The sequence below is a fragment of the Eptatretus burgeri genome, unplaced genomic scaffold, assembly GCF_056783735.1.
Source record: "Eptatretus burgeri isolate ZD-2024b unplaced genomic scaffold, Ebu_testis_v1 Ebu_testis_scaffold_293, whole genome shotgun sequence".
Lineage (NCBI taxonomy): Eukaryota > Metazoa > Chordata > Myxini > Myxiniformes > Myxinidae > Eptatretus > Eptatretus burgeri.
In genome coordinates this window covers 1-10000 of record NW_028222242.1, presented here as the reverse complement: position 1 = coordinate 10000, position 10000 = coordinate 1, and the positions used below count along the sequence as shown (strand labels likewise).

Here is a 10000-nt window from a genome sequence, read left to right as displayed (position 1 = left end):
TCCTATGGTGAGACAGGCTTGTGAGTCTTGCTTATCTTGATTCTTCAGGTTAGTACCATTGAACACCTGAGAAATGAATGATTTCAGGCTCGAAGGTATCGAGTCTTCTTGACACTTGGGATGAAAACTTCCTTCAAAGTGGAATGACTGTTGGTTGAAAATGTCATCTCGGATTATTTTTGCTGCCTTTGCTAGCACAAAAGCATCATCTGAGAAATCTCTCTTCTTCACGGCTTCTCGTAGCATATTCGCCATTCCATTTTTGAAGATAAGTTTGGTGTTTCTTCCATCTTGTTGCTCTTGAGCTTCAGTGAAATGTTTCAGCAGCTGATCTTTTAGTCTGGTTCTATTCACAGTCTTAACAATGCCGAAATCCTTCAATCTTTCTAGGTACAAAGTATGAAGTTCGGATAGCTTGAAGAGAAGGGTTCCATGGTTAACTGCTTTTTCTATGTAACTCGTCACTTCCACAAATACTCGACTCTCGTTGACCTTCTCATTTAAATCCTCTGGCTCTCTATTCTGTTTTCGCAGTTGAGACCGATATCTATTTCTCAAATTGACGAGGTAGTTGAGGTGACATTTTGCTTCAATGGCTATGAGATCACCATCGGTTATTCTTGAGACAAGTACATTATCTGTAAGTTCCGTCGCCATTCGTTTGATATTGTTGTTAGCTTAAAAAGTTAATACCTGACGTAAGTCACCAGCTTCACAACCTTTCTCACAGAAGATGCAGACTAATTGTACATCAACTGCTTGCCGCATTCTCAGATGTTGTTCATCACGTTCTGGGTTAGCCTCCCTCTTCTTTCTGGCTTTGGATAATTTTGTATTATTGTATTTAAGGTTGCAGGATTTGTGCCAAGAAGCAGAATAAGTAGCGAAACCATCAGCAGTTTCTTCCTGTCCAAAGAAAAGTTCTGTTCGTAGCATGCCAATCTCTCTGAACTGCATGACATTGTCGAGAAATGTCTGATGAGGTCTCACTGCCGTGTCACTGCTTGCACCAGGGCTTTGTAATGGTTCCTAAGAGGTTCCTCGGTAATATTCTGGCAAATAATGCAGCAGTTCCAGTCTACTTCCATTTTCTGATAGCCTGCAAAAAAAAACAAACAAACAAAAAAAAAACAGTTTCACTTTCAATTTCTCACAACCACGTAGAACCCCTGTTCTATAATTTACTTCTCATAGTTATTCTAAATATTGACTTCTTATTACTCATTAAGACCGATACAACATGAATAACATCCGAGTTGTAATAAAATACAAATTAACAATAAAAGTAACAATAAAAGCATCAGAGATGGAAATAATGAGTACTACCAATAACAAAATATTGAATGTGTACTTAGCAATGAAAGGGTCAATATTTTGGATGGGCTCTGACTCAAAATTTGATAGCCATTACCCAGAGGGTCTGCACAGAAAATTTGGTGCTTGTATCCAGTCTGTAACAATTATGTCACTGAGCCACTTGACTATTCAATGCACCTTCCGTCTGATGGACTGCAAAGTTGCCCACCTCAAATTCTTTGTGAGCATCTGGTGCTGAGTTGGGAAGGCTGTTCATTTCACTCAAATATATTGGAAGACAGGACATGTACTTGCTGTGTCCAGACGAAACATTGTATGGTAACATGTTTTTTGCCTCCAGGAGGTGTTGGTTCCAAACGCCAGCTCTCTCAGCATTCACATAACGCTTTAGAATGAGTACCATTTCTATGTACATTCCCCACAACTGTGCTGTCTTTCCTAAAGAATTCTCAAATTCCTCCCAGACAGTATCTCGGGATTTTAGATGATTAAGCACATCACCAACATGTAGCATGACACTGTCTTTGGCCTGTTTTTCATAATCCACTCAAATTCTTTCTAACAGCGATGACACAGTTGAAAGTGATTCAACATGATCTGTGTACTCTTTCTGGAACAACCATCGCTCGAAAGCTTCCCACTTAAGCATGAAGAAAGCCTCACTTAGCAATGGATGCTGATGAATCATTTTATGGTCGTCCATTCCTGCCATCATCTTATTAGCTGTTCCCCGACCACATATATTACGAGCAACCAGTACCTCTTCAATGCCGCTTTCTTTCATCAAAAACCCAAAAGACCCAATAAAGTTTTGTGCAATATGTAAGCCACCAAGTCGCACTATGACCTTTATATATCACACTGGATCGTTTTTTACTAAACCTTTTATTATGTCAAATATTGCTTGATCACAAGTTATCACAGTGTTCAATTGTCCGAACTTTAGATTCAGTGAAACAAAGTGGTCCAGAGAGGTCTTGACAACATCTGGATTGGTTGGAGCTTGTGGATACATTGGACCATAAACAATCTTTGTTTTATGTGCTTGTTTCCCAGAATAATGTTCAAAGAATGCATTCCAGGTTGGTACACTGCATGGACTGTCATCTTCAGCTGTCATTATCTGAGTTGGAAACATCCTTCGTAAGAACCAGACAATGTTTACATCCACCAATACATGACTGTCTCTAATCTCATTTTCACTCATTCCAATACCACACAATGACCAGGCCACTTTTCTCTCTTTAAGAGTAAGGTGGTTGCTGACTGGTTCAAACTTCTCAGTTTTTTATTGCAGTTTGCCTCATTTAATAATAGGGCACTTTCCCAGCACAATCAATTGTTGTCTCCTGACCACTTGAATATTGATATATGATATTGGTTGTCACGTCCAGACTGCCACGATCCTTAGTTTCAGAGTGGAAGTTGAGGTTGTCTAATGCAACTTGAAGAAACTGTCCAGGAACGATATTGGTCGGGATGAAGATACCTTCCTTTTCTTCAAGCTCAGAAACCTCATTGGCGATAGTGGTCAGGTAACGCTGCGCACTAGAATAGCTGACACAGTTCCCAAACCGATTAAAAGTGGCGATGAGGTTTTTGCTACGAGTTTCTTTCAGGACATGTAGAGCAAGTCCAACCTGCTTGGGGCTCGGCTTTTTACTCAGAATGCTAATGATGTCCTGGGCAAGGTTCAATACCCTTTCCATGTTGTCACCGGGAAGGCAGACTCTTCCATCCTGACCTCGGGCATCATTGTTGTCAAAAAGCAAACAAGCTAAATGATTGTACAAGTCAACAGGAACTTGACTAGAGGCTGCTTCATAAGATATCTCAATTTCAGAAGCATCCTCTCTTTTCATAGAAGTTTTAATCTCTGCCTGTCGGTGTTTACCTCAGTGATATGAACTCAGCGACATATACTTGTGCAAACTGTCATTGATGCATTCATCCTCAGAATCAAATAGTAACTGACACTCATTTAATTCAGCTTGCAGCTCCACAACTTGGTCACAAAGCTCGTTGACAGTGAGAGATGAGGCACATACTGGAGCTGTGTTGTTCATGTCCACAACCTGAATTTTGTCATTGGTAAAATGTTTAATAATTCGTTTCTTCAATCTGTCTGTTCTATATTTCTGTTTGCCATGCTGAGGCAACAAATCATTGTATCTTTTTGAAAGTTGATCGATAGAATACAAATGTTTCTCATTTAAAAGTCCATTTGAAATCTCGGATACCAATGTCAAAAACGCTGTGTCATGCTCTGACAACTTGGCCGAACTTGCACCCTCAGTTTTACGCTTTGTCATAAACCTGTTCAAGCACTTTTGGTGATATCGAAAATCATTTGCTATCAAGTCGAGGCATTTCTCATCGTGACCCATAATTTTCAAGAGCACTGCTTCCTCATTTTGTTCCTTTGCTTTATTGTGAATTGACAGCTGTCTTTCAACGGTAGCGACAGATACTAAAGTCTTATCACCCAAGCCATCACGATCCTTCTCACACAAAAACACAGATTCATAGTCAATGGTGGCAGCCCGACTTGTTCGGAGAAATGGTGTTTCTCCTGCTGATGATTTACTTTCTGTTCACAAGCGTTTTGACTCTAAATGTTTTTTTATGCGTGCCATTGCTGCGACAAGCGATGTGGATTTCTGGGTTTTTTTTGGCAAGGAATGCATCTTCCTGCTGCATGTCTGCCCAAAGCCTCTGATATACTTCATCGCACCTAGTCTCAATGGCATCCTTGAACATGGACAATCCCCGTTTCGTTAATTTTGACAAAGGTCCAAGCTCAAGAGCGTGGATTGGCAAATCAAACATTTGAGTAATCAGTTGTTAGCCGACCTGGGCAGGAACTGGACCGCTTTCAATTTGCTGATATAAGAGGTTCCATCTTTTAAAGCAAGGAGGCAGCACCTGCAAAAAGGGATTGAGCACGTGTTAAGCGTACTGAAAGGGGTAGCATGGGATTCATAGGGGGTGGGGGGGGGTGAGATGGGATGATGGCGGTGATGGGGTAAACAGTTCCAGAACTCACTTGGGGTGCTGTAAATGGTCTGCAATGTGCAAAACAACTGTCATCGGAAAGTTAGAAATTCCTTCAAAAAAGTGAATTTTAGCGGAGTTTCAGATTTGCGACAAACAATTTGCGACAGATTTTTTAGGTGTTTTTTTGTCTGGGGAAAAAAATGAGAAAGTTGAGAATTGTTTCATGTTCTCTGAAATGAGAACACATATCCGAATACTATAACTAGTCATGTAACATCAGCTGTTCGTTTTGTAACACAGTATGAAGCTTATTTTCCCCGAGGTTATGTGGAACCGTGTCATCTCTGTCACACTGTCAATTCCATCAAACATTCGTTGGTACTCAAAACAAATAAAGTAAAAGCATCAACTATAACTGCTTCAATGATGCACTTACACTGTTTGGAATCCTTCTCAGTCACGGAAATTTGACAGATGTTATTTTGTTCATATTTTCGAGAAATTATAAAAAAACTAATGATTCCGCATTAAGGTGAGCCCCAGTTGAGACACATTCAAATTGTTTTACGTTCATACCGGGTGTGAATTTTGCAAATGCCCCTCATCAAATGGTTTCGTTGGTCGTAAATGATACACTTACCGTGATGACACCTGCTCGTAATGTACCAAATATATTTTTAGCAGAAGCCTTCCCGCACTCTGATTGCTAATATTGTTGATTCGATATGATCTCAAAAATGGTGCAGAATTACTTGAAAAATGAAAGTGTATAAGAAATAGTTCAAACTTCCAATGTCAATGGCAAAACTCTGTTAAAGTTTAATATTGAGCACAAATTTACAGTGCCCCACAACTGTCTAGTACCCCACAACTGTTGCTGGGTGTTATTTCATGTGAAAAGAACTCCATTGATTCTTTGTCGTCTCCGTAACGGTCCTCAAATGTGATGGCAATGACCGTGATGGATATGATGGTTTTCAGAAAAAAAAAAGGTGTGCCCACTCTCCAGCGATCATAGGAGGAAGCAATAATGTGTGATATGACCAGGATCAAACAGTTTTACAACTTCATTACCCCTTATACAATCAATTTTTTTTTTCTCAAAAGCAAGATATTGAACGTTTGGAGTTGACAAATTTTCTTATACTTACCCAGTGATGATGTTCGTTGTAAAATTAGACAAAATCACCGATTTGTTGGAAAGATGAGTGGACTTCGCGGATTCAATATGGCGGGCGTTCAACACTTGTACAGGTCTCGGCAGATTGTACAGGTTCCAAGCTCGTGCACATCCGGTGCCCAGTCAAAAAAATGTGACGGAGATGACAAATTTTATGTGATGGTGTCATTTCCTGTATTTATTTCAGGAATGTCCATTGTATCCCTGAAAATCACTTTCTCGACAATTTGCTCCATCGGATATGGTCACAAATATCCATACACAAGTCTTCAAGCAGATTTATTACTCATAGATAATCGAGGTGGTACACCATCAAGTGTGAGTTGCGACAGCTATATTTGGTATACTCGACATTTTAGGCTGCCAGAAAAAATACGCACAGCCTCAACCCAGCATGTTTTTATGTTTAGTATGTTTCAACATCATTACACTATCGTTGGATGTGAATTTTAAAGCCAGAGATTGCATTATATCGATGCTGTTGTGGCTCAATCAAATCAAAATACTGCTTCTCCAAAACAGCAGGAGGATCCAAGAAGTTGATTCAAGTGGTATTTTAAGATAAAATCGTATCGGAAGGGAATCGAAACAGTGTTTCTTTGATAAAAGTGCCAGATTTTGTGTGTGACCCGATTTTTCTGACCTTTCGACCTCTGGTGACCTTGAAGGTCACCCAATTGAAATCTACTTGATACTAACCTATAGCATACATCTAGACAAAGATAATGAGTGGTAAGTTGTTGTCATAGGGTGTTCTATTGTGGAGGAATGGTCAATTTAGTTTCCCCGACCCCCAAAATTTTCAGTTTTTTCGGTCGTGGCCTTTTATCAAAAAACCTGCCCACAGAAGTTGCGCAATGCAGTTGAGGTGTCCAATAACACTTTTCAGGTGGCCAACACACCCACTGTCATGGTCCAAGTGTGAAAAATTGTATCGCAGGGGTGTCACATCAAAATCACTTTTTTGCACATTTTCACATATTGGCTCCCAGACGAGTCGGTAGCCTGGTGTTGCAATGCTGCATCATTTTCTGGGAGCTGGTACTCATTTTGCCAACCTCGGAAGGATTTCAGGCTGAGTCGACCCACCTGGTGTTTTACATTTAATTTATTGCCAATCCATTGATAGAAACACGAGCTGGAAGCCAATTATAAGAATACCAAGACAGAGAAAAAGGAATCCTCGGTTCATATCACACAATGAAAGTGCTGATTCTCGGTTCATATTGGTACCTTGCTTCATTTTACACAATGAAAGTACCGATTCTTGGTTCATATTGGTACCTTGGTTCATTTTACACAATGAAAGTACCGATTCTCGGTTCATATTGGTACCTTGGTTCATTTTACACAATGAAAGTACCGATTCTCGGTTCATTTTACACAATGAAAGTACCGATCCTCGGTTCATATTGGAACCTTGGTTCATTTTACACAATGAAATTACCAATTCTCGGTTCATATTGGTACCTTGGTTCATTTTACACAATGAAAGTACCAATCCTCAGTTCATATTCGTACCTTGGTTCATTTTACACAATGAAAGTACCGATCCTCAGTTCATGTTGGTACCTTGGTTCATGTTCGTACCTTGGTTCATTTTACACAATGAAAGTACTGATCCTCAGTTTATTTTACACAATGAAAGTACCAATCCTCAGTTCATTTTGCACATTGAAAGTACCGATCTTGGTTCATATTGGAACCTTGGTTCATTTTACTCTATGAAAGTACCGATTCTCAGTTCATTTTACACAAGGAAAGTACCGATTCTTGGTTCATATTGGAACCTTGGTCCATTTTACAAAATGAAAATACCGATCCTCGATTCATGTTGGTACCTTGATTCATTTTCCACAATGAAAGCACTGATCCTCGGTTCATATTGGGACCTTGGTTCATTTTACACAATAAAAGTACCGATCCTCGGTTCATTTTACACATTGAAAGTACCGATCCTTGGTTCATATTGGAACCTTGGTTCATTTTACACAATGAAAGTACCGATCCTTGGTTCATATTGGAACCTTAGTTCATTTTACACTTTGAAAGTACCGATCCTCAGTTCATTTTACACAATGAAAGTACCGATTCTTGGTTCATATTGGAACCTTGGTACATTTTACACAATGAAAGTACCGAACCTCGATTCATGTTGGCACCTTGATTCATTTTCCACAATGAAAGAACCGATCCTCGGTTCATATTGGGACCTTGGTTCATTTTACACAATGAAAGAAACTCCGCTCCACACGTCATTGCAGAGATTTACATTACAGTTTTGCTGTGTCGTCATTCTCATCAGTATATGAGAAAGAAGGAATATTTCTGTTATCATCTCAGTCTTCTCTGCAATATCTGATGAGACAGGGTGTCTTGAAAGTCACCTCAGGATTTTGATATTAAATAACATTTCTGTTTGAAAAATAATTTGTTTTTCTTTTCTTTTCAGAATTTAGATTAACATTTAGAAATTACCCATGGAAAATTCACAACTGAACAAAGAAGCAAAATCGTGGAATTTTATTTTAAATTTCATCGATCAATTATTCTCACCCAAAGAGCGAATAATTTCGCGAAATTCAGAAATTTCTTGGCCATCACGATCTCCTGATTTGACGCCTCCCAATTATTTTCTTTGTGGTTACCTAAAGGAGCGTGTGTACATCAATAAGCCCAATACAATTCAGCAGCTCAAGGCCAACATCTGTGCAGAAATTCGAGGGCTGTTGCCAGAGTTATTGTCCACTGTTATGGAAAATGCTGTCGAAACAGCCTGTCCCTGCGAAGCCGAAAATGGAGGACAGATAAGCTTCTCATTTCACATAAATAAAGCAAATTTATCTCCATTTTGTAGATTATCTTTTGGAATAAAAATAATCATGAATTATTAAAAAACAGTAATGATAATTAATTTCCAAATCCCGAGGTGACTTTTGGACACCCTGTACTTTTCATGCCATTTGTGCATGTGCTCAGGACTGTCCGTCAGGAACCTTTAACTCCACCAATGAATGTCCAGTTTGGCCGAAAAGGAATGAATCTATTTTCCTTCAACCACACTTTCAGGGAGCTTGTTCCAATCCATGCTCCAATCCTCTGAGTAAAGAACTTGCTTCTGATATCCAGTCTCGACATGTGTCATTGCAGCTGGAATGTGGGTCCTTGGGTACTTTGGTGGATTTCCCTTGTGAAGAACATCTCTCCTGGTATTCTTCCTTCACCTGCCATGATCTTGTAAACTGTGATAATGTCACCTCTTCTCCATCTATGATGAAGAGAGTGGAGATTTAGATCTTGCAGTCGATGTTGATCTGTCACACCACATAGCTCTGGATACAGTGTTGTTGCTCTTCACTGCACCCTCTCCATCTTGTCTCCGTCCATTGTATATCTCATATTCCAAAGTATATTGCCATAAACAAGGTGTGGCCGATCCAGGTTAAGTACATTACAGGGAGAATATCTTCTGCCAAATTTGTAAATGTCCTTTTGATAATTACAAGTATCTGGTTTGTTTTGAGTGTAGCTGCTGAAACATGTTTGTAGAATTTGAGCTCTGAATCCATCACCATCCCCAAGTCCTTCTCTTCTTGTACTTCCTGGAAGTCTATTCCACTCATCTGATAAGCAGTCAATGTATATGATCTTCTGACATGAAGTACTTTGTATTTGTTTGAGTTGAAAGGCAGTTGCCATTTGTCTGACCGTTTGTTTGCTTTGTTCAAATTTTCGTGCATTGAGTCCTTTTGACTTTGGCTTTTCACTGGACCAATGATTTTAGTGTCATCAGTAAAAACATACACAGAGTTTATGAACCAATCTGGTACATCATTGATAAACAGCATGAACAGTGAAGGTCACAGTCCACTCCCTTGGGAGACTCCACCTCCAACTGACTTCCATTCAGATTTCACCGCATTGATGTCCACTCATGTTCTGCCGGATAAGAATGCCTCAATCCATCTGTGCAGCTTCCCTTCAATTCCACATGCTGCCACTTTTTCAAGGAGCCTTCTGTGTTGTGCAGCATCGAATGCTTCATAAAAATCCAAGTACATGATGTCTTCAGATCCCCGTGATCAATCAAGTCAGTTCCTCAAAGATGCAAAAGTAGTTGAGATATCGATGAACTGCTGGGAGTAAGTCAGTCCATGCTGGCTATCCACAAACCGATCAGGCGTTGTCATGTGCTTTACCACAGCATCCCACCAAAGTGAGACTTACAGGGCAGTAGTTTTGAGCACGTTTTTTAATCCCTTTCTTGTGGATCAAGGTGACATTTGCAATCCTCCAATCTTCAGGTAAAATCCCCTCATCCAAAGATTTCTGGAATATCAGTCTCAAGGGACCTGCATTGATGTGAGCCGTTTCCTTGAGACATTGAGGGTGTAAACAATCTGGTCCTGCTGACATGCTATTATTTACATTTAGGAGCTTCTTCCTCACTTCCTCAACAATAATGTTGACATCTACCAGTGCAGGTCCAATGTAGCGTCATTCCAG

General features: G+C 39.8%; 1 pseudogene; it reads right to left on the bottom strand.

Moving 5' to 3' along the window:
- The window catches only part of LOC147007340 (uncharacterized), a 1566-nt pseudogene extending 349 nt beyond the window's left edge, over positions 1-1217 (bottom strand).
- Between the last annotated feature and the right edge of the window lie 8783 nt (positions 1218-10000).